This window comes from Phalacrocorax aristotelis, chromosome 23 (genome assembly GCF_949628215.1).
Source record: "Phalacrocorax aristotelis chromosome 23, bGulAri2.1, whole genome shotgun sequence".
Classification (NCBI taxonomy): domain Eukaryota; kingdom Metazoa; phylum Chordata; class Aves; order Suliformes; family Phalacrocoracidae; genus Phalacrocorax; species Phalacrocorax aristotelis.
The window spans coordinates 5484136-5507039 of record NC_134298.1 but is presented as its reverse complement, the minus strand read 5'-3'; the positions used below and the strand labels follow the sequence as shown (position 1 = coordinate 5507039).

The 22904-nt window shown below is 50.7% G+C and overlaps 1 protein-coding gene and 1 long non-coding RNA gene across 3 annotated transcripts in view; both read right to left on the bottom strand.

The window, feature by feature from the left end:
• The window catches only part of SKAP1 (src kinase associated phosphoprotein 1), a 157739-nt gene that overhangs the window by 99712 nt on the left and 35123 nt on the right, over positions 1–22904 (bottom strand). The window lies entirely within an intron of this gene.
• On the bottom strand, positions 19965–22489 carry LOC142067947 (uncharacterized). The gene is made up of 2 exons (XR_012664193.1): positions 22407–22489; positions 19965–20330 (listed from the first exon to the last, which is right to left on the bottom strand). It is a non-coding gene; the product is annotated as an uncharacterized LOC142067947 (long non-coding RNA).

The following is a 22904-nucleotide window of genomic DNA, read 5'->3' as shown; positions in this document are numbered from 1 at the left end:
TAATGAGCAAAAATTTGTGGCTGCTCCGCTAAATGCCAACTAAAGAAGAGAGGCCTGTATCAGCATTTTGCCTGGACCACAACCAAGGAAAATTATGGAAACTAATCGGGTCAAAATTTGACATTAGGAGCAACCACAAAAGAAGGGCTCCTTAACCAGTGCAACAAAGGAGTGTTAACAAAGCAAGGGCACAGGGCGAGACCTCTCCTACCCGGATTTTGACTTTCCTCATGACCATCTGCAATGCCGTGGTCTGTTTTACAGAAGTAGAAACCATTAGCCATAAGCTGGTTGCCTCTCACTTGCTCAAACGGCAGCTACAGAGCAAAGGGGTGGAAGCAGAGATTCACAGCACAACAGTGCGTGATTCCAGCAAACGCCAAAAACCAAATGTCAGAGAACCACGTATGCAAGAAATGAGGTGCAGGACTGCCTCTAATTAGGTCTACCTGGTACACACAGGAAAAATACAGATGCGAAATCAACGGCAGGTGATAAAGCCCACTGGCCTGGGCGTGCAACGCGTAGGGACTACAAGGTGTTTAATATAACCATAACTTCGGTTTCTCTGATTCAATTCCTAGTCCTCCACCTCCACACACTCTGCAGAATGGAGATAATTCCTACCTAGTCTACCAGTACCACCACAAGAATTAAAGCAGCGATGTTTGGCATACATAGTGTTGGCTCCCGCAGGGTCGTAGCCGAAAAACCCCATCCTCCTCAGGCACAGATGACAGAATCCCAAAAATCAGTGCACACGAGCAAGAATGTGCGATTCCGCACTTGTACCAGCCGTCACGTGGAGAGGTCAGCAACTGGCTCGCGAGGCAACGCTCGCTCTGCTCGGGTGCGGAGCCCGCCCCAGCGTCGTCACATTGCCATAAACCTTGACAAAAGGCTGAAAGTCGGAGATTTTGCGCCACGTGTTTGCCTGTATCCGGAGCAGCCTCCGAAAAGCCTCCTGCTCCAGCGTTGTCCACATAATCGACCCTCCCGCTCAGAATGAAGTTAAGATGTAGAAAAACAGCCACTAAAGAACAAAAAGGAGACCAAAAGGATGGAAGAAAGTCACATCAGGTTTTCACAGGGCTTTAATGAAACGAGTGATGGCCAGGGGAATAGAGGAAAGTACAGAGAATGAACTCCAGGAGCTGGAGAGAGAGATGGAGTCAGGACTCCGGGTGCTCCTCTAAATTTTGTTGTTAAATCTCTTTCACCTTAGGCAACTTATTTTCCCCTCTCAGTTTCTCTTCTAATAAACCAGAGGCAGAGATACTACGCTTCTGCACAGGAGAAAGAGTATAAAGCGGTCTGATACTTGTCAGAACATCGTGTCAGATCTTGCCCATTCCCAGCAGCTCCGCTCCCTTGCTAAGAGCGCATTTCAGACACGGACCCAGCCGAGATGAAAGCGGAAAAGGCTTTTCTCTTTGTTGGAAGTGTCTACAAGGGGAGTTTTCGCAAAACACAGTCCTGGCACTTCACCATCCGCATCCCAGCCTGCTTCACAGCGGCTTCCTGGCGTAGTTATGCCCTTATCTAGACATTTCAGTGCATTAAAAATACATCGGGCAAAGCACATAACCTTAAAAAACAAATTTTACCAATGTGGAGCTATAACATTAATTGCTGGGCTGGATCTACGTCTGCTGCTTTCCTCTCAGCTCTCGCTAGCACATCTCCAGCCATAAAGGTAGAGGACAAAACAAACACCCAGGGGGGTTCTGGCTCCCTCCTGGTTGCGGCTCACCCAGCTGAGAGCACCACGCAGGCAGAAAATGAGGCTACCTGTTTTCTTGCATCCCACTTTTGCTACAGGAACCTTGAAGTCCTTCAAACGCAAACAGCCTGTGCCCTGCACAGCGCGCCGGTGCTTCCCCGCGTGCCAACGGGAAAGATTTGGTTTATAACGGATGTAAGAGGAAAGAATATTGCAGAGCTTTGAGGGTTGTCGGTTCATTTTATTCAAAGTCTCTTATCTATTCTACTTCCGCGGAGATACAAGCGCCGACACTACCAGCCCCGTGCGGCGACAGACGTCGGCCAAGGACCAGCAGTCCCTTACTGTGCTCCTTGCATAAGAAAGGTCTCAGTCACACAGATTGCAGTTGATTTGCAAAAGTTGTTTTACATTACGGTTACAGCCTTATATCTATTAACTTATAATAATAGGGTTATAACAACAATTTTAAAAAATAAGACAATGAAGTCATACTGATAAAATAGGCCATAAACAGGGATCTATAGCCTGCTTATTGCTTTGTAATGATGAAATACGACTTACTCTCAGTTAGCTAGAAGCAGGGATTTTTTTTTAATACCACATCTATTAAATAAATTATCGGTAAGTTCTGTTGTCTGGAAGACACCACACATCACGGGAACTTCACAATAAGGCCCAGGTGGGGAATGGAAATAAATAAAGCCCCGCGCCAGCATGGCACTTGCCGCCCAAGGTTCCCAGAGTATTTCAGACAGTGTGAAGCTTTAAACCTTCATGGCAGCGTGTCCACAGATGAACAAATGTGATGCAGGAGGAAGATGCAAAAACGTTCTCTTGCAGGTCAAGCAGAATCATGTAAAAGGTACAAACAGACGCTCCGCTCGTTAATTCCCACCCTGGAACCTCCAGAACTTCTTGGTCCTGTTTTCCCCACCCCAGGAGGTGTGCGGGGACTCGGGTCCCATCCCCTGGGACCGCGGCAGGGTGGAGGATTGGCCCACGTCCTCAAAGGCCTCATCGCAACCACAAAAGCACAGCTCTCGTGAGCCCGGTTCTCCCGAGGCAACTGTGCCGCTGGGATGAGGATCAACATTACCCCCAAGGCCTTTGGCCGAGTAGATGATGCCGGTAGTATTTGTATTTGCATTGTTCAGAGCAAGTGAGTATTTTCACAGCTGTTCCAAGGTCTTTGGAAGTTGCAGTCAGGCCCTTTAGACACCTAAACTCAGGAAAGCAATTAAGCATATGCTTACGTGTGGTACTGATGACAAATCATTTTCTGTTCTGGAGCTTAGAGAGGGAGAAGGTGCATAATTATTTCCAAAATAACTTCAACAACAAATGCCAGCGTTTCTCAAGTTCAAAAAAGCTGAATCAAGGCCTCTTCTGGGACACACGGAGACTAGGGCTTCTCCAGAAAGGTGAAGGGAAACACCTGAACGTGGAGAGACTCTCCTTCCAGGTAACATTCATTTTATCGGCAACACAAAACCAGCGATATTCCTTGGATTTCCATCCCAAAACCAGCACCAGCTCCAGCTGAGACAGCTCTGGAGCAGGGATGACAGAAAGCCCATTCTTGCTGCCTGACTTCCCAAACCACCCCTACCCACACAAGACCTCTTTGCGGTTTGGAGACTTACTGATGCTACCGAGGCACATGTTCTTCGCCCACATTTGGCCTCGTAGTGCTGGGCATCACTCAGAATTACAGGAAGTTTTCTCCTTCCCTACCGAGTGCAAGGAAAAGACATGGCGCAGCAGCGAACTGACCAAATGGCCGTTCAGGGAAGATGAACCACAAAAGAACACAGCGACCTTTATGCGCGAACGTAATACAATAAATACATCCGCGATAACGGCCTGCGCAGGGTGCAAGTGCGCGACTCCAGCCTGGGTATATAATCAGGGTGGAAATGATCCCTGCACGCAGAACACGCGTGCACACACACACGCAAACGCTCTACCGAGCAGTTGCACGAGCTGCCGCCGTCGCCCCTTTCCAAGGGACTTTGTCTTTGTGCTCTGCTGGGCTCGAAGCAGAAGCAGCCACCATCGGGAACGGCAAACACCGACTGCCTTCCCCAACGCAACGGGGCCCTCCTTCAGCCTTTCCTACCAAAACACGGGAAGGGAAATACGGCCTTTCCTCAGCGCAAAGAACTGCCGTTGAACGCTGGTCTCCAAAAATCCACCGTGGTCCTGAGCCACCTGCCACCAAACCTGCCGCTCATCAGCCCTCCGGCCCCTCTAATGGCAGCGGGGTCAGCCCAGAGCCGGGAGTCGGCTCTCAGCTCTGTCCCCATCAAACTTTTAAGGAATTTGTACCTTCCCGTGGGCCAGGTACAGCAGCAATAACTGCCCCCACTTTACATGCAGATACATAACAAATAAATACCTAACATTCATCGCCTGGGAAGCTCAAAGCTCTTAAAAAATAATAAATATGCCCTAAAACATTGTTGCTATGAGACTCATGGGGAAACTGAGGCACGACGGAGAGGAGGGAGGCGACTCTGCAGCCGTCCCCGCCGAAGCCAGTGGCAGAGGCAAGAGCGGGGACCCATCCTGCCCACCCGCACCACGGTGCCCAGCACCCATCCTCTTTCTCGTGCTCCTCACACAAGCCCCTGACACGGAGAAGCTTTTCAGCAGCCGGCTGAGAGGAGGGGGAACAAAACCAACTTTTTGCATCTTGGCGAGAAGGCGCCCGAGATGAGCTGCCCGAAATATAACCAATTTGTTGGCGGTTTTTAAGGGCTGGGGGAAGGGGAGGATGGAGGAGGCCTGGACTATCTTTGGGGGTTGCCATGGCTGCAAGGTCATCCTTCCAGACTTGGCTCTACCAGCAGAGTTCAGACGGGTCAGCGTGTGACCGGCTCAAACCCCGAGGTTAAAAGTTCAAGCAGCGAAGGAAAAACCAATATGTCCACGCAGAGTATGCTGTACAATTTATTTCAATTTACATCAAGCCATGCATATAAAATTTAGATAAATTCTATTCAGATCTGATGTTGCCTGACACACAATGTATGCAAACAGATGTCTTTGGGGCTTTCACTCAGCTTTGGGGAGGAGACAGGGTGCTAAGTTAATATATATTAATAATATATATAAATGTTTAGGTGGGGGTCCTTTTATTGTTTTACAGGAAAGCGGGACAGAGGTTTTACGTATAAAACGCTGGATTCCCTTCTCCTGGTTTTAATTTCCCCCCCCCCTTTGTAATTTCCCGAGCTCTCCCAATCCACACGGTGTCATATTAAGAAAGATAATGAGTATTTACAACTGCAGCCCTGCTTGTCACTGCAGTTATAGCCTCTATTTATATCCCGTGCCACTTTCTCTGGATTCCCGGTGACTGATGGGTTTGATTTATATTTGAACGCGGCTCCCCCCTTTCTCGCCTCTCCTTGAGGTCCCACCTTCGGAGCGAAGCAGGGCAGCTGCGGCTCGGCACCATGGCCACGAGATGGCTCCTGGACCCCTTCTCCGGCCACCGCCGGGGTCTGCGCAGGGTCCAGAAATGCACCGGGACCCCAAGGGGCCGGCGCTGCCGTGACCCGCGCTACGGCACCGGACAGGAGGGAGAGCCCCCCACTTCATCCCAGCATCAGCGCTACCTAAATCTAAGCACAAAACTCCCCAATAGCTGCCTTTTTCTGCTTTTAAGAAATAACAGGATGGGGGAAGAAATAAAAGGGTGGAATATTATTTAAAAATATATAAAAAAGCAGGCCACCCGATGTGCCAGAGAGAACAGGTTTCCCACGGCTGCACGGCAGAAAAAGAGTCAAATAATTTGGTTTTCCCTCAGTATTAGCTCACCCGGGTGGCTTTTGGGGAGAGGCTGGCAGGCAGAAAAAAGAGGGGAGAGGCAGGGGATGCTATCGGGTGCCCCTGTTCCCCGGGGGGGGCTGGATAAGACCCCCCCAGCCAGGCAGATATTAAAAGTCGGTGCCTGCCCAGGCACCCGCGGGGCTGGGTCCCACCGAGCCTCTCCAACGAGGTGCTGGAGCTTCGCCCGAGCCGCGACCCACAGGAGGAGGCTGAGAGAATAAAATGTGAGTGTTCTGGAAACGCACTGCGGCCTTTTAGGGAAAATTAGCCAGATTGTTTCTATAACTCGTTTAATGAGAAACAGTCACACTTTAAGGGGTGCTTGAGTCGTCGACACTAATGAGAAGCTGCTGCACTTTGGACGAAGGCTGCAGTTATTTTCCAAAGGGCACTCGTCTGTAATAAGTACATATGCACTCTTGCATCCAGCAGCATCTTCCAGCTTCCCAAGATTTTATATATATTTTTTTTTTCTTAAAATAAAATAGCCTGACTTATGAAAAGCTCCTTTAGCCTGGCCAATAACCAGCAGACTGTTAAGCGCATTTTGGTAAGGCAGCAATTAATAAAATCAACTTGCTTGAAATAAAGTTGGTGGGGTTTTTTCCCCTTTTCTTTTTCTTTTAAACCAGTCTCTTTTAAGCTGCTTTCAGTGGTAAAAATTATGCTTTCAGGTGAGCAATAATTTTCTAATAGTCACCCTTAGCTTTTCCTCCTCTGGAAAATAATGAAAAAAATCATTTACAAATTCTTTAGTTAGTCCCATAAATTTGAACAAACCCACAGTCAGTTTTCTGGTGGAGAAAGACGACCAGAATTTCATACATCAGAATATAAATCCAATTCTCTTTACCTGCCAGAATTTCCTCGGAGAGCAATTTCAAGGTCACAAAGAATGGGCCAAATCCTCAAGTCTTTATTCAGTTTTATTTCGTAATTATTCTGACTTCACTGAGAGTTTTGCCCGTGACCCGCGGTCCATACAAGTAATGCCTAAGTAATGGTTTAATAAAGACCTTGGCGTATTAAGGTAAGAATATTAGGTCAAATGGCAATCATCCGTCCGAGAGCAGGACTGTATGTTTGTGTTACAAATGTACGTACGAAACCTTCCACATGTTCAGAGCAGTTCCTTATTCCAGGACGGGAAATTAATGATCTACCCACTTTTCAATGACTAAAAACGAGGGAATAAAACCATTTCAGAAGCCCTCAATTTCCCGATATGTACAAAGTGCCTTATTTTCATCATCCTTGTCAGTTATGACAAGTGCCGACTGGACAAATACCAGCTCGAATTCTGGCCATTCATTTCTATTCACGATGATTTGAGCAAAGGCTCAACTGCCTAAAAATATATACGAGTTCTGTTCGGGGGTTGGGTTTTTTTTTTCGGTTTGGTGTTTAGGTTTGTTTTTTTTTTTTTTTTTTTTTCCCACGGAAGCAACAATAAACTATAAAAACAAGACAGAAAGATTTCAAGATGCTTTGCAGTGGTTACAGCTACTGCATTTCAGGCTCCGGTTCTGCAAAAATGGACATTGCCACCGTTTAAAAATAAATAAATAATACAATAAAGCATTTGCCCTCTCAGCCCCCCTCCTCTCCCAAGATGTGCCGGTCGCTTGCTGGAAGCCAAGTTTCAAGAAATAAGATTTACTGCAGCAAGAAGCTTTTACTATATTTGTAGTGAGTGTTTCTTTTATATCAGTTCCAGACTCCAGCTCACAGCATCCCTGGAAGAACAGATGTCCTGGGGACGTGTAACCATTCATCCTGACCACAGTTTGGGGGGTCAGTCCCGTAGGAGCCGACAGCCGAGAGGGCTCTACAATTGGCATGAGAAATCTACTTTTCTGATGAGCCGGAGAATAATATAAAAACGGAGCATTGCTGTGAGCAAAAGACGCTAATTTGCTACACTACTGGATGTGGCTGGGGAGAGGCGGCGGGGGGGAAGAGGGAGGTGGGGGGGAAAGAGGGGATGGAGGAATAAAATTCCACCCAGTTACAGAATCAGTGTTCGAACCTGCTCCCGGTTCTTCATCAGCATGAAAAATTACAACTGTAACCAGATTTTTCTCTGTCGCCGGCGTAAATGTGCGATTACAGCTGTTCATATTTTCACTCTAATGAAGGGTTGCACATTTAAATGGTAAGATTTATTATATATTGTATACCGCCTATGCACATGCAGAACTGCTAACCGACGCCTAAAACGCTGCTTGTTTATTCTGGCATCAATTATCATTTTTCTCAATTTTTAAATAATAAAAAAGCCCATTTCGGCACAGACGGGTTTCTGTTTCTTCTGAAGAAATAAACAAAACCTCAAAATATAAAGTGGGGCGGGGTGGGGGGGGTGGAAAAATGCAACGCCGCGGACTGCGGGATCGGATGAAAGAGAAAGAAACCCCACCGGAGAGCAGGACCCTTCCTCATCCCGGCAGAAACGAGGAGCCGGCGCCCGTTTGCCTTTTTTGCAGAGAAACCGGTACGAGGTTGGGTTCATAAACAGGTGAAATGATGGAGTTTATTGCAACCAACATCAACACTGAAACTAAATAACTGTGTTGCCATCTCGGTCCCGCTGAAAGACGGATGGTAAACTTGACCTGCCGCTGGTACTATCCGAGTGCCATTTTTTATCGCCCTTGGCCGCCCCCCCGGCTGAGCGCGCTGGGTAAATGCCTGTGCGTGGTCAGGTCAGGCGCGGGCGCGGGTGAAACTCCGTTCACATTTGCATACAGGCGGGCTTTCACAATGAAGACCCATCTGTTCCCGTCACCGAGTACAAATCGAGTGTCACCCAACTCGCTGCAAACGACAGCCGCACGGCCATTAGATGGAGGAACACTTAGCTCAGGTTACGGATATGGAACTGCTGATTTGGGTTTAAATACCTGATAACTGAAGACTTTTTATTACATGCGAACAAAGAGTGAACCTTGAACTGATCGCGAGAGCACCCGGCTCCCCCGCAGACCCTCCACCCCGACACCCTCGCGCTCCCTCCCTTCACCCTCTATTATCCACAAAAAAAAAAAAAAAAAAGAAACCCTGTATATTTTTCTGGGTGCAGGAGAAAAAAAGAAACAAACCCCAAACAAACCTAAACCAGATTGAAATGACACAAAACAGATCTTAACAGCCACCGATGACATCAAATTTATACGGAAGACAGGACGGGTGCAATAGGAAAAGGGAGAAAAGGATCGGAGGTGTAAACAGAAGGCGAACTCTGAACTTTATGTGCCCTTTGAGGTCATTAATATTGTTGCAATGTTGTTCCTTGAACTTCTACTAAATTTTGCCAGGGTGGAAATATCTGCAGCTTGGGTCCAGCAGGGGTGAGGCGCTACCCCCCCTCCTCGCCCCTGCAGCCACCAGCCCGTCGGTGCTGCTCGCAGCCGCAGGAGCGGCTCGGGACCCACGGCACCCATGGCACCGTGTCCCCAGGGCCAGGCGCCAGCGCTGGCTCGCGTGTGGTCAGCGCTGCGCGAGCACCAAGGCCACCAGGGTCCCAGACCAAGTTCACGGGGAGCTTTACTGACCACGCAAGACGCTTTGGGGGCTGCCCCCGACTCCATCCCAGGTTTCCTGGGGAGCCGCTTTGGTACTTTTCCCCTCCAAGTGAGGGGAGCGCTAAACTTCTATGGGTAACTTTCAAGATGAAGTCAGACGTCGTTTTGTGCTCAGAATGAGCCTCACGTCCCCCAGTTAAGCTATTAGGGAAGAGAAGCAGCGAGGCTCAACGCTCACGCAAGAAAAACAGCACGATCTTCGCCACCACGAACCCCTCCTCGCTCCCATAGAGAAAAAGGGAAGCGAGCACAGCCAAATCCTCCTGCAGAGCCACCTCCGAGCATGGGCTGCAACCCCTTTGGGCCCAAACGCCGGCACCGCAGGCTCACAGCCCAGCTGTGGCCGAGGCACCACGGGAGCCGGGCACAGGGAGGGCAAGGAGCGGGGCTCCAGCCCCCCGGCACTCATGCGCTGCTGGTTTTACAGATCACATTTGGTGCCATCATCAAAACTGTTTCCACAATCACATAATGATGCTATGAGGAAGAGGCCAGAGGTCCTGACTCGTATCATAACTATTAGCTCACCTTTCTACACCTACACATGCAATTTAAAAACAACCTTGCAAGGGCAGCCGTGACTATTTTTTCTTACGCCCTTTCCTCCCAGGTCCAAGAGCACCTCGGCACTTCCCAGCTGGGCTCAGGGAAGTCCACTCCTGCCCTCCATCAAACCAGAACACCCGCTAGCATTGAGAGATGTCACATAGGTACTGGGAGAAAAACAGACTATTTCAGAAGCAGGAGCAGGAACACGTTTTTCTTCCACCAAAAACATTTACGGGAAGTTGAAATCCTATTGAATCCCCGAGGAAGGGCAGTTTTCCCCACCGTTCACGGCCCAGCTGCCTTCCCTTCTCTTGAAAAGTTCCCGTGAACAAAGTGGGTATTTACATATCACAGGCAAGGCCCTTCTCGGGATGTCACCGATTTGCATGCAAGGTGGCTGCGTGCGGCAGCGCGCTCCGAAGGGAAGAATAAACCAACTAGGGAAAAAAAAGAAAAACCATTACACAAGGTTTACCCTTCTGTTGGCTCCTAAAGAAAGAAAGCCCCATTAAAGAGCTGTCACTGTTTTAATTCCAGTTTTCCTACAGGGATATGATCCCATTCCCTTCCCCAAAAGATAAAGCAACTCATCTGATAGAAATATTGGCTGCTTGGTGTGCGTGGGTGTTGTTTTCTTTTTTTTTTTTGTTAGGAGTGAACAGGAACTGAACCTTGAACTTCATTTACCCTTTGAACTCGTTACCTTTAAACAAAATTCCCCATGCTTTCCCTCTTCAAACAAATTTCATCACAATTACAGTCCCTTCCACTTCGCTTAAAGATATATAATCATTGACTTGACCTAATTACCTGGTGCAGGCCTTTCTCTACAAGGTGAAAGCCATATTGGTGTGAACAGAAGCTGACCCCTGTATTCTTGATACCCCAATTTTATTCTAATTATTGTATAGGAGGTTTTCCATCTTCCTCTGTCCTCCTATTCCCTCCCCCCGGTTGCTATTTTGTTGCTGGCGCGTTCGGTGATGCCCTTTGGGCTGCGAGCTGCCTGGAGACAGGCTGCGAAATACATCTCGTGTTGAAAAGCACGGGGGTTTTGTGTTGTTTTTTTCAAGCTCCCCCATTCAATAGGGAACCAAGAGATCAGCTCTGCAAAAAGGCTGCCAAGAGCCGTCTCCCGTGCAAGCGCGCACAGCATGTACCCTTCACCCATGACGAGCACGTGGGCTCGGGGAGCAGCCTCGGACCCCCACACAGAGACACCCCATGTCCCAGTCACCCCCCAGGGAAGCCTGGGATTTTGCATATGTGAGTTAAAAGCTTTATGCTACCAGGGAACGGGAAATCTGATGTGGCGCCTGAAGCCAATGTTTCCTGTAACTCCAGAGCCAGTTGATTGCATTGAGAACGTAAGCACAAAGCATTGGGGTCTGGATGGCCCCGCAATCCCCTGCTCCTCCAGATCCAAGCGAGGAGCACCCCGCCTGCAAGCCAAGGTCACTCAACGGCCAAGGATCAACGTTTTCAGCTACATGATATTTTCAGCTTCGATAGAGTCAGTATGGCAAACCCAGGACTCACGTGCACATCCCACTTGTTTTTTCGTCCCCTGATTCACCCTCCCAAACTCCAATGGAAAGTTGGAGGGCGCTGGGTTGATCCTTGTCCGACGTTACCTCTCACAGGGGTGTGCTGGAGTCAAATCACTTCACACTCCTCTAACATCACCCTCCTTGTCATCCTTGTCACCCCTGACAAGGGTCTGTTTGCCTGTTCAAACTGCAAACTCTTCGGCTGTAACTTGGTGCCAAACAGCTTTGATACTGGGGCAGTATCACAAAATATTGCCACAATAAAAAAATAAACCATCTTCCAAAAGATTAGGACAAGACTGTTATACCCTCTTGTATAAGGTTGAGGTTTACTGTGGATCCTCACCTTCTCTGAGGACACTTTTTCCCTTAAAAATAAAATTAAGCTGCAAAGAAAAGATGGAACTCCTCACCGACGTCATTAGCCTGCTAATTTCTGATGGCATTCAGAGACAGGGAAAGGCTTAAATTACCTCTGCAATTCGAGATATTTCCCTCTTATTCTTTAAAACCAAGAAGAAAAATCTAACAAACCCAGCTCCAACATTCAGAAAGAGTCACAGCAATTGACAGGCAGGGTCACTGAGAAATGGCACCTCCCTAACCTTCTCATTTGTCTTGGGCAATTGAAAAATAATTAGCAATCGGGAAAGGGTTCAATACCTAAGAGTAAACAAAGGGAAAAAGGTTACTCTAAGTCATGGTCCCATGGCCTGGGGCAGAGCATTTTCTCACCCACAAGGTGAGCATCCCCCACCCCCGCCCCCCGCCACCATGAAAAATTAGCCGAGGCCTGGCCAGGAAGCGAAGGGGAGGGCAGGTGTGGACAGTCAACCGGAGCTGCTCTTTGCATTCAAATCCCTTCCCGCTCCTTAGTTTTATAAGCACTACAACAAAAGAAGAAGCAGAGACAGAAAGAGCCAGCACCGAATCGCGCAGATAGGTGGTGCGCAAACCTCGGCTCTGTGTCAAAGAGGTAGTGCATCCATTTGTTATGGTCTCTTGGCGAGAAAGGCCATGCTCAGATGCCCTGGAGCTCCACTGTAATAAATAGACACTGAAGATTAAAGGAGCAAATCCTACCACCTGCCCCAAGCCTGAACCCACAGATTTAGCATACTGGGGTACCCAAGAGGGATGGAGGCTTTGTAGACGGCAGAGCTATAGCCATTTTATGGTAGTTTCTGCAACCTCAGGGCTTGTGCCGGTGCCCCTGGCTCAGACAGCTCAGCTCCCCTGCTGATCCGTGAATTCAGGGGTTGAACGGGAAGGCCCGGGGGAGGGGAGGAAAGCAGCGCTCGTCCCGTCCCCAGGCCTACCCCAGCCATCATGGGATCAAACCAAGGAACCAAAACCCAAAGTCACCATGATCCGCACTATTGTCCTCCTCCTCCCAGAGTTCTTTGATCAAAGGCAAGTTTGCATATCAAAGAAAAGAAGGAAAAGAGAATATTCAAATACCGATACTGTCTGGCCTTACTTTCCCTTGGTAGGGCTGGTTAGTTTTCCATTGTAAAAGTTTGTGTGTTTTTCAGTCTTCTTGCTTTGCTTTTCCGTTGGTTGGGGCTTTTTTCTTAAACAAATTAAGAGTGGCTTTGCAAGACCTTAAATATAAACCCAAAGCATTTCTGATCAACTTATTTCGATTGCATTTGAAAAGAAAAGCTTGTGTTTGGGTTGGTTTTTATTCCCCCCCCAATAAGATTTATCCTAGAGTGGGGGAGAAGAGGAACACAGAATTTTTCCTTGATTGAAAATAAGACGTATTTTTCCCCCCCCCAACAAAATAATTGAAGCTGATGCATCCAGTCCAGCAGAGCTGGCAGATGCAGGGAGTCTCTCAAAGCAGACATGGAATTGCCACCTACAGATGAAAAGAAAGCAACTTTGAATCAACCCTGGCAGAAAGCAAGCTGGAAACCCATCTCGAGAGCGGTGCCACCACCCTGACGTCCACTAGATGACAAACAGAGCTAAAAGTTGGCAGTGAAGACTTCTCACCTACTTGGGAGATGTCATTACAACACGAGGGAGCCAGAGTCACGTTCTGCTCCTTGACAAGATTACTCAGGTAGCCACGGGCTTCCTAGACTAGAGCTAGGACTGGGGTGTGAGCATGGGAAGGGCTAGACAAACATACCTATTTATGGGTTTGTGCTTCTAAGGTTGTGCTTTCCTTCCCGCCGATCCCCATTTGCGTGCAATCTTACAGGAATTACAATAACAAAAGTTCCCAAAGGTACCAAACCGCTGACCTCTCCTTCTCATCCTAGAAGAGGGTTAAAAGTACGGAGAGGGCAACGATCAAAGGTAGCACCAAAGTTTAAAACTACAGTACCAAGGTGAGGCTGAAAAATGCTCTGACAAAGGTAGTGTTACGCTCATAAAATAACAGAACAGATTTTAAAAATATATATATATCAAAAAGGGACTAAATTACTTTATGAGCACCTAGGCTATAATTGCCTTCCTAGCAACCAGCAACCTTTGGGTTTGTAATGACCCTAGGCACATACGGTCAGCCTTTCTGATCAAGCTACAAAATTAGCAGACGAAGGGTAATGTGGAAGATGCAATATATCTAGAGACTTTACTGAGCGTTTGATGTGGTGCCACAGCAAATCTCGCTGAAAAAATTAATTTACCTCAGCTTGGATAGAAGCAATCGTCACAGACTGAAAATTGGCCCAAGGGCCACAGACAAAAGCTGGTGATAAATGGCTTTCTGTCACGTGGGGAAGAAGCGTCTGTGTTGGGGTACTGCAGGGTATTAGTCCCCGTTTTATCTAAGGCAAGTAAACAGTCCATTAATTCAATGTGCAGGAAGATACTAAATTAGGTGGTAATGCAAATATCAAGTGAAAGCAGAGGAAATAACAGTAGGGGACACAGGGAGGTTAGGAATATGGATAGAATAATAAAATGAGATTCATCCTGCTAAAGAATAAACGAAGGTAACAAAAAAAAAGTAATCCAGAGCACATCCAGCACCAGGGAATGTTATGGAGTAAACGGGGAGAAAATAAGAATTTGCAATGGAATTGAGGATCTTAAATCGGTTGCATGGTGCACGGGGGTGAGGGACCTCCGCCACGGAGTGAGAGCAGGGGAGACAGGGCAACAGAAGGTTTCTTCCAGCGGTGGTGCAACATCAACACGGGCTAAACCCCAACAAGCGGATCTGGCCCGAAATCTTGGCAACTCACCCCAAATAGGCCGACCACACGAAGGCTGTGCACAGGGACAGGGTGGAAACCATCCCACTCCTAGGTCAGGGGATCTCTGAACTCGTCCTGTTGTCCACAGCTCCCTGGAATAATCAGGTCTGCTTTGAAGCATAAGGATATGCTTTAAGGTTGGACTAGATGATCCCTGAGGTCCCTTCCAACCTGGGATTCTGTGATACGAATGAAGTCTAAGCAAGCAGAAATCAGGGTAGACCTGAAAGCTCCCTCCAAGCCAAAGACCGCTCCTGCAGATGCCCATGGCCTTTGGGGGACAGTAGAGTTCTGTCTTTTTAGGTAACTAAAAGTGGGTAAAGTCGAGATGCAAGTTGTGGGAGGGTGGAGAGCACCACCCAATATATATTTTCAAAGATTGACACCAACCTCCTGCCCGCTCCAAATCTTCAAGGGAAGGTCACCTCTCTCATGCATGTCCTCTCCACACACCTCATGCATCAGGTGTTTATCAGGAAAGGCAGAGCGCTTCCAGGATTTGGAAGGAGTTCAGAGAGTCCAGGGAGCTTCACTCCACTAAATTTTGTCCTCCCTTTGTTTTTGTGACTTCTTCGCCCACAGCTAGCACAGCCCCTCCTAGGCATCTCTATTGGCAGTCAACACAAGACTGTCTCAGCACTGAATGCCTTTGCCCCAAATACCATCAGTTTAAAGTTAAAATAAACTTCCGATTTCTTCCTCCAAATTCCATCATGTTTGCTCATGCTTTGATCCTCTGCACAGCGATGCCAGACCAGTTTCATTTACAGCAGACGGCCAAGTCTCATTACTAAATGCAAAATAGTTCTTTGGCCAGAGAACCCGAACAAGGTGTTTGGGGCTCTGAGGCATTAAGATGCAACAGCCACCTACACCACGGGCTCTGAACTGGACCTGGGTCAAGCCACTTGCTCTGCACCTCGGCCCCAGCTCAATGAGAATTATTTCTTCTACTCCAATGGGTGAATCTTTTGTGGTAAGATTCAGGCTAATGCTCTGCTCCCGCTACTCTCTGATTTACCTACTAAGCTCATTGGGTTTGTCCAGGCAAGGAAGTCAAGGCTTCTTTCCCCAAAGGCTACCCAAGTGCCGGCAGCACCTTCGCACTGCGTCGCTGCTGGGAAGGTGCCATTGCGAGGGCAACTTGGTTAAAAACTGCAGCTGCAGAGACACAGCCCTGGGTGATGATGGGATGCTTCAAGGAATTGATCAATCTGCCAGAGCGTTTGTTGAAGCACAGGGTGAGAGTGGATAGAGGAACAGCAGCAATTCACCAATTTCAAACAGCAGCTCCCACTTTAACCTATGAGTGCAGGGAAAAAAATAAGGGGTGAAGCTTTGTAACCAAATAAAGAGAGCTGTGAGCTCAATAACAGGCATTATCCTATGGCAAAGATTTTGTTATTGTTGAGTACTGATTCCTTTATCTCTCGGAGACAATCAACCTTCAGCCAGAGGAGTCTAACCTTAAAACCCCATAACTCAATTTTACATAGTGTTAAAGTTTGGGGGGATATTTGTCAGTGCTGGAGCTGATACAATCAGTCTGGAGGACCCTAGAACAAAGAGCAGCGGGTGAAGAGCGTGTCACCTCCGCACACATTCGTTTCCTTGATGAACAAGGAGCTATTAGTTGGCGAGAAAGCATTATCAGGGTGAAGGATGATGCCGATTGTTTCGGCTGCTCATCCCGTGACACTGGATTAGAAGAAGTCGTCCCAGTGTTTGTTCAATGCCCCACCGGCTCTGCCCCCGCCGCACGCAGGTACGCGCCCACACGCTCGCGGCCACCCTTCAACGCAGGCCAAAAATCAATCTGGACACCCAATCTCTTTCAACAGCCACATCTCTCCGAGGGTTAAACAATAAAAGTTTAACTTGTTTGCAGAAGTAGTTCATCACCGTAAGCCTTAAACAAAGCTACCCTTTAATAAAAACACACGTGCGCGCACACATGAAATGCCTCGGTGCAAAACGACAGTGACAGAACATCCAACGTAGCCTCTTTGCTTGAGTAAACCCACCGGCAGGTACCACAGCTCGAGGGAGAAGCTTGCTGAATAAAGTTATAATTGACTCCTTACACTGAAAGAAGGAATGAAAAAAATGAAAAGAAAAAGAAAAAAGGGGGGACCTTTTCTTCCCTCCAGTTGTCCTTTACCACGTTTCACTTTAGAATTTATTATAACCAGCCTTTAAAGTATATTCTTCAGGACCGTGGCTTTATTTTTGCACATGGTGATTTTCAGCACTACGTAACGTGCATAATAATTGAACGGATTCCCTGTGGCTCACATCGAACCACACGTTTAAGCCCATGCTTAAGTGGGAACGGAGTCAGTAGTAGCTTAGCATGTGCTAACGCATATATTGTAGGGGTTTTTATCGCTGCCCAGACCAGTTCTCTCAGCCGGGAATTTTGTATTTGGGGACTTGTTAGTGTTTTGAGATTGATCCTGCAAGATACGGGTACATCCACGGTTATTCCCACAAACGGTTCCGCCCAGGCGAGCAGGCAATACTCTGAAGCTGTCTGGGGGCTGAGGCTGCCTTTATTTGGAACGTATCTTGCTTTTCCCCCCGAGGGAGGAGGCCCCGGGGCTCGCATGGACCAGGAACACGGGGAAAGCACGTGGGGTTTTTGCCTTTTTGTCCTCGAGTTGTCACACAGCTGTGTCCCTCAGAGGAATGAAGAGTTTACCCTGGTTTCAGAGAAGTCATCTTGTCAGTCGAGCGGAGGAAGAGCCTCCTTCACTTCCTCTGCTAATGCCCTCGTTACGCTCAAAATTCTAATATGAAAAAAACAAAACCTAAATCTTTGCTACAGCCTCAACACTTTTCAAGCGCAGAATCTAGAGCATCCCTTGCCCTTGTTCCTGTTGAAGTACGTGCGCAGAACCCACCGAATACTTTATCTTACTGATCATATGTTCGGGGCAAGAACCTCAAGTCTAGATGGGCTGTAACCCCACCGCTGCCGGCGCCGAGCTCGCCCTGGCACTTCCGCAAGGGCGAAACGCCATTTCCCGAGTCACGGCGAGGTCCTCGGTGCCGCCGGGGGCTCTGGGCATCCCGAGGCTGCCTCTGCACGGCCACAGGCCGCCGACCGGCTGATCCAAACCCAGCTCCGGCCCAAGCACCGCACCTCAGCATCCTGCCCTCCAAGCACCCCTCCCACGGAGGGAACCCCGCGCGGGTCAGTAATGGGGGGCTGTACTGCCTGCTGCTTCAGGAAACTAGAATCACTTTTTTTTTTTTAAATAAAAGGGCAGAAGAGACACTGTAATGAAGTTCCACCCTGACACTTTGTTAACTTACATTTCCTGCATATTGATCCCTCTGCTGGGGAGAATATAGAGACACAAAGCATTTATGCCTTGGATTTACATACTCATGAATAAAAAGGCCTTTAGGAGGCGGGTGCGTAAGTTATCCCAGCCCCCAGCGCAACAGTAACTTGCGCATTGATAATTCACGTGTGTTTGACATGAGGAACACGCAATTCGCCACGAGAGGAAGCTCCATCCCGGCTCCTGACAGCTGCCACACCACCCGGGACCACGCACCCGACAGCATCGGCTCAAAGGCGCCCCTGCACCGAGCCCTCTGCTCCTGCTGAAATAATCTACGGGCTGAGGGCACCCTCCGCTGCAATTAATTTTAAGCTGAGATGATAAGCCGACGCTCCCTGTTCTCATGCAAGCTCACTGTTGTTAAGCCGCTTACTAAAAAAAAATCCAAGTAACACCTTGTCGTTAAAGACTGTCCTCTAGGTACAGAAAATAAATCTATTCATCTGATCCTGCGCTTAAAAAGCAATACCAAGAAACTCTAATTACGCTTTTTCCCTGTTGGCAAACGGCGAAGGCGGCAGGATTTTTGCTTTAGAAAAGCCACATTAATAAGTTATCGGCATTTCACTGACTTCTAAACAATTTGAATTAGAACTCCTGTCTGGGGCCCCACAGACCCGCCGAACGGCGGAGATTTTACACCACGTTTCACAACATTTTTGTTTTTCTTAAGAGGCTCTTGCAAGCAAGGAATTACTTGAGAACCTCAGCTTTAAAAAAAAAACAAACCAACCCAACATCGCGGTGGTTGGGCAGAAACCCCTTTCCGAACCACAAACCCAGGCGTGCAACACCCGGGGACCAAATCACAAACACGTCATTTTGCGTAAAAGCAACTCGTGCTTTCAAAGCCAGCGCTTGAATCTTGAGGTTGACTGTCCTCAATGACAAATAACCACCATGAAATCGCATCCCGTTTAGATGTGGGAGCCGGACCAAAGCATTTCGGGGGCCCGATTTGGTTTGCGGCAGGTTTACGTCCCAAAAAAAGCACTATGGAACCACCAGAGAGGATGCTCCTACGAGGTCCAGGCTGCCAGCCCCACGCAGGGCCGAGCATCAGCAGGGGCTCGCTCTCCAGCCTCCCGGCAGCCAGCGCCGACGTGTTACGTTTCGACGCTTTTTATAAAGGAGAACTGCTTTTACAGGGTGCGGGGGAAGATAAGGGGGGAGATGAGACGAGCCGCGAGGCACTTGCAATCGCCCCACCTTCCACAGACACTCTTAGCACCTCTCAGGCCAACTTCCAAACCTCTCCGCTGGAGGAAAAATGACCTGGAGCTCAAAATGGGCACCCACAAAACCGCGGGCTCGGCCGGCTGCCCCCAGGACCAGCGCCTGCAGCTCGCCATGCCGGGCTGATGGAAGCTGCCGCCACAAGTCAGATAGGATTTCTGCAGCAAGTACTTGCGCTACGGTTTGCTGCAGCTGTAAAACCCCAAACGAGAACACGAAGCCACTTTGCGGCGGGGTTTTTTGGGTTTTTCGTTTGTTTGTTTTTAAATGAAAGCTGAAAAGCTTGGTAGCGTTACTCTCACCGCTGCTGGTTCTCTACAAAGGTCTGAGCTTTCCTATATAATTTATGCATCTATTTCTGGCAGCCTGCAAGCAACCCACCCTCCTCCCCTCCACCCCGAACAAATAATCCTTAATATAGAGGTGAACCGAGTTGCTCTGTATAAAACATAACCAAACCTTTTGACCAGCCAGAGTACCGTTCCAGGAACTTATTTGCACAATGCCAGAGACATTATCACACTGGGCTTGAAAGCGCTAATGTTATGGTGCATTTCCATTCAGAAAACGATAAATCAAAGAACATGAGCGCTGTAGTTTTAAGGGAGTCTGATTTCTTTACCAACTGTCACGCAGTATAAGTAGATATTTTTTTCAGAAAACATGTTGTTTTCTTATCCGTGGATTTGTGCCTGTTCTCTTTCCCTTGGCAAAAGTCACATTGAACCGGTCAAACCTGCTCCCAGTCACCTAAGGAATCGGGAGAAATAACTGCCCCGGGATTTAACCTCTCGCTCCCTGGGTTTGGGCGATGCCCGAGGTCAGGAAGGAGAAACCTGCACCGGCAACTGCGCCTGTCACAAACCCGGTCCCCCAGCGTTTCCTACGCGGTTTCATAAGGCTTAAAAGTACGTCAACAGCAAGTTTATAATAAGTCAAAAGCAATAAAAGACATTTCTGGACATCAGGGAGGCAGAGCTAATTGCTTCTAATGGTATTTGAAAGGAAAAACGTAAAGCTTTCAACTCCAGGGTAATAGGCATTTCCACTCATCTGCGGGCGTTCAGGGTTTGAGCTACACAGGCTATCGAACGCGCAGATACTCAGCGCTTCAGAAACAGGTTCTTAGTCTGCATTTGATTTCCCGCGCTTTCTTATCACACCTGAAATTCAGCAGCATTTGGGCAAGCGGCTCCTTTGGGCCGCAGCGGAGGCCGGGAGCCCCAGGCCACGCTCCCCTGCCCGGCGTCGGGTCCCTCCGTGCCTCGCCGCCGCTCACGGGCATCAGGCCCTCACTGGGGGAAAAAAAAACCCAGAATTTCCACTTTTGGTTTAGAAAAGCAGAGCTTTGCGCTTACTCCGATGTCACACAGGCTTAATTCAAGCCCCGGCCGACCTGTCAGACCTGCCGCGGTGGGGAGAAGAAATCCGCAGAAACACTTGTTTTGGAGGTTGGGGTTTGGTTTTTTTTTTGGGGGGGGGAGGTTGTTTTGGTTGTTGGTTTGGGTGTTTTAAATAGAAGTGAGAAGGACGCAGGAGGCGCCCGCGCGCGTCCCCCAGCGCCGGCCTCGGCCACAGGGGGGCGCTGCAGAACTCCGCTGCCGCCGCCGCCCCCCCCGCCCCCACCCGACCCCCCCCCAGCGCCCACCGACCCCCCCGCCCCCACCGACCCCCCAGCGCCCCACCGACCCCCCCGCCCCACCGACCCCCCCCCGCCCCACCGACCCCCCCAGCGCCCACTGACCCCCCAGCGCCCACCGACCCCCCCCGCCCCACCGACCCCCCAGCGCCCACCGACCCCCCCGCCCCACCGACCCCCCCCCAGCGCCCACCGACCCCCCCCCCCCGCCCCCACCGACCCCCCCCCAGCGCCCACCGACCCCCCCCGCCCCACTGACCCCCCAGCGGCCCACCGACCCCCCCCCACCGACCCCCCAGCGCCCACCGACCCCCCCCCGCCCCACCGACCGCCCCCCAGCGCCCACCGACCCCCCCCGCCCCACCGACCCCCCCCAGCGCCCACCGACCCCCCCGCCCCACTGACCCCCCAGCGCCCACTGACCCCCCCAGTGCCCACCGACCCCACCGACCCCCCAGCGCCCACCGACCCCCCCCCAGCACCCACTGACCCCCCCCGCCCCACCGACCGCCCCCAGCGCCCACCGACCCCCCCCAGCGCCCACCGACCCCCCCCGCCCCACTGACCCCCCAGCGCCCACTGACCCCCCCAGTGCCCACCGACCCCACCGACCCCCCAGCGCCCACCGACCCCCCCCCCGCCCCACTGACCCCCCCCAGCGCCCACCGACCCCCCCCCGCCCCACCGACCCCCCCCGCCCCCACTGACTCCCCCAGCGCCCCACTGACCCCCCCAGCACCCACTGACCCCCCCCAGCACCCATTGACACTCCCCGCCCCCACTGACCCCCCCAGCACCCACTCTGCACCCCTGATAACCCCCACACCCCTGATACCACCCAGCACCCACCAAACACCCACCCTGCACCCACTGACACCCCCACCACCCACCAAATACCCGCCTTTCACCCCAACACTCCCAGCACAAACACCCACCCTGCACTCCCCCGCACCCACTGACACTCCCCCCTGCACCCCGTGACACCCTCTGACAGCCCTCAGCACCCACTGATACTCCCCACCCCCACTGACACCCCCAACACCCACCCTGCACCCTCTGACACCTCCCAGCACCCAGCGACACCCCCGACACCCACCCTGCACCCCCCCAACACCCACCAAACACCCACCCTGCAACCCCCCACACCCAGTGGCACCCCCCCAACACCCACCCTACACCCCCCAGCACCCACCCTGCACCCCCCCAACACCCACCAAACACCCACCCTGCAATCCCCCGCACCCAGTGACACCCCCAACACCCACCCTACACCCCTGACACCCCACCGCACCCACCCTGCACCCCCCCAACACCCACCAAACACCCACCCTGCAACCAGTGACACCCCCCAACACCCACCCTACACCCCTGACACCCCACCGCACCCACCCTGCACCCCCCCAACACCCACCAAACACCCACCCTGCAACCCCCCGCACCCAGTGACACCCCCAACACCCACACCCCCAGCAACCCCCAAACCCTCACTACACCCCCCGCACCCCCCCAGCACCCCACCCTGCACCCCCACCTCTGCCCGAGCAAGGCCGCGCACCCACCCACACCCCCAGCTCCTCCAGGCGCCCCCGACAGCATTCCTGGATTTTTTTGACGCAATTAATCCCGCATTTAGGAAGCGACTCCGCGTTCAGAAGCGCGCAGGAAGCCGAGGGGACACAAAAGCAGAAGCTGTGGCTGCAGATGCAGCGACTACCTAAGAGCGGGGAAGCGCGTGTCGTTCAGAGCACTACAGGCTTCAGCGAGAAAGGATTCGGTGCTCCGAAACACCCCCCGGGAGCGAGCACGGCACACCCTGGAAGAGCGGAGCGCGCCCGGTCTCCCGCAGAGGCCGGCTGGAGGCCGCCACCGACCAGGCAAGGAACTCGTAGGAGCCCACAGGCTTCTCCCCGGGATTTGCAAGCCGGCCCCCACCGGCATCTTGTTTCTGAAGAGTTATGTACAAAGCTCGCGGTGGTATTTTCTCGTCTCCCTACCCATTTCTACGTACTAGAAGGCCAAGCACGAGCGAACGGGGCCGTCTCCAGGATGCAAACGGGTTCAAGAAGCACCTGGAGATGGATTAAAGACGTGCCACCTCCTTCCAGCCTCTAAACCCCCCCCGAAATCTTTAGTACCTCGCGTTGCATCTGTATCGGCGTCCCCCTTCCCCCCCAAGCCACCGGGGCACAGCGAAGCACCTTCTTATCCA